The sequence below is a fragment of the Aptenodytes forsteri genome, unplaced genomic scaffold (assembly GCF_000699145.1).
Source record: "Aptenodytes forsteri isolate BGI_AS27 unplaced genomic scaffold, ASM69914v1 Scaffold2, whole genome shotgun sequence".
In the NCBI taxonomy this organism is placed as follows: Eukaryota; Metazoa; Chordata; class Aves; order Sphenisciformes; family Spheniscidae; genus Aptenodytes; species Aptenodytes forsteri.
The window spans coordinates 491,098-493,746 of record NW_008795695.1 but is presented as its reverse complement, the minus strand read 5'-3'; positions in this window follow the sequence as shown (position 1 = coordinate 493,746).

Below are 2,649 nucleotides of genomic sequence, written 5' to 3'. Positions count from 1 at the left end.
ATGCAAATATAAAGACAATTACTATATCTGCACTACCATTTTATGGACTACCATTGGCTGCTATTGTTAGCTGGAAGGATCAGTGCAGATATTTCTAACTTGAGAGGTACAACATGTTCCAAGTTAGCTGTCAAATGTAGATAATACATTTTTTTATGTTGTTATTACTTGTTTCCTTAGGCACCTATACACAGTTATCCTCAGCTGGATTTAAAAACAAACAAACAAAAACAACTCACAGCAAAAAAAGCTAAATTCAACAGCTAAAAACCCTCAGACCTCTTAAAACAGCAACAACATCCATTAATATAAGTGACACTTTCTTTAAAATCTCTCTCCCATAAATTGTCATGCCAAGTATCTATATCCCAAGTCTTCTGTAGGAGAGTTTAAATCTAAGAAGTCAACTCAAACTCCAGTTTTGTTTGCTCTGGGACTCTTAAATAAAACAAACACTTTGTGTTGAGATATACTGCAAGAAAAACAAAGCAACTCCTTTTTACATCCACAAAATGCAGGTCTGCGATCAAAATAAGCTGCCAGCAGTGGTGTAAAAGAGCAATGAGAAATAATGATATTTGACTAAGAAAGTTAGCATTTTATTTAAACTTTATATAAGTGATGTTGTAAGATAAAACAGCTCAAAGTTTTATATCATGTTCCAAAAATGACATTAAAGGGTAGCTACAGTTGCACAAAGACCAGCTGAAATCCTCAGGAAGAGTGTACTTTAGATGACTGCATATGGAAACCATGCACAATAGTCAGGGATGCATAGACAGATCAGAGAGAGAAAGGGATGAACATGCTCCACTGCTGCTAGTCTTTCTAAAGTCTTGGTGAGGATCCCATATAAGTCTTCAGAGCAGAACAAATAATTAATTGGCAAAGCTTTACAATAAGCAGCAAATCATTATTGCTTTACCATGCATTTGTTTTTAAAACAACATGCTGCATTCTTTTGGTATTCATGTGACGGTTACGCTCACATGTGCAGGAACTCTATTGCCCTTTAATGTAATAAAAGAGGGTGAAGTGTAGGAAAGAAGGAAAAAAAAAAGTCAGATGTCCCCAAATGAATCCCTGCTGTGTCTACACACACAAGTCATCTTAATGGAAAAATATTCAGTAAGTTACATTACTGAATTAAAGCCAGGTGAAATTTGTAATGAGTCAGGATAATTACAGCAGAATTCCTCCAAGTTGAAGGCCTTGGCGGCTGCTGGCTCATGTGACACAGCAGCTGCTTCAGTCCCGCAGAACAAGAAGACTGATGCTTTGTCTTTGACTTTCTACTCTTTTCCAAACCTTGTTTCTATTAAGGAACCTCCCCAGGCAGTTTTCCCTTTTTTATTATTAGTTTTAAATATACTGTCCAGTGTAATTTCATGGAGCTATTAGTTGTCAACAAGGGCTCGGGGGGAAAACCAATTAGCACAGAAGATTCAAGCCTACAAGTATTTTTAGTTAAATGAGTTCTTGCCTGAGTAAAAAACACAACAATGTGGGCCCACCCCAAAAGACAGGTACGTATTTATGTTACCTGTATTGCAGCCACACAGCAGCTGACAAAAACAGAAGCTCTTCCAAACGGCATCATCCAAACACTTTGCAAGAGTTGTCCCCACAGTGACGGGGCGAGGCTGTCAGCAGGAAAGGCGGGAGCAGGAGAGAGCATAGAGTCACGGAGAGGGAAGGCAACGTATCAGGGTCACAAATAGGACGGTGGCAGAATTATGCTCTGGTCCAGGCTTTCTGCTTTCAAGACAACACCCTACCGATAAAGGATGTCAATACTCACACCACAAATAACAGCATTGCCTTCCAGACAAGGCAGATGCAGAGGTAGTTCAAGTGCACCTTCCTGATTCTCTCTGTGGGGTATAGCTTGCAGACAAGACTACTTTAAATGGGGTTTTTAGAGAGCTATTAATTGCTTTACTGCTGCTGTTTTCCTTGTCTCTCTTCCTGTAAAAGCTCCTTCAACAGGCAACGTGCACATGATCGAGAAGACAAAAATGCATAGATAGAAATATCTGTAAAGATATGTTAGAAACATCCAGCATTTAATGAAATATGATAATTAGAGCAAAAACATACTCCACAACAATTTCAATTTCTTGGCTTTTCCACAGCTTTACGACAAGTGAACGGGAGTAATTGCCTATCAGATGGTAAAGACCAGTAATGATATTTTGAAAGCAGAAAGGGTAGGAGACTGGCAGTACATTTCAAGAAAAGGGGAGAAATGTTGAGAGGTAGTGCTTTTGTACCTGTTGATGACATTACAGTATACACATAACCCTGCGTTGCAAAGAAACTAGGTACTAAACAATTATTTTAGCAATATCAGCTAAGTGAACAAGAAAAATAAAACAGATTATGCCAGAAGACTTTAAAAATACAGTTTCCAATGCCTTTTTCTTTCTCATGGCAAAACCTGGTGTCAAGTGACTGCTGAGAATCCTGGTTAAGCGTCCTTGTCAAGGGCAGCAACAAAATTGCCTTTAATTTAACAAAACTGAGATAATGCCATTCTGGCACTGAAGTAGAGGCATGAGTGGTTTTGGGTTTTTTGTTTGTTGTTGGGGTTTTTTTGGGGTGTGTGGGTTTGTTTGGGGGGTTTGTTTTTTTCTTCCCTCCCCCCCC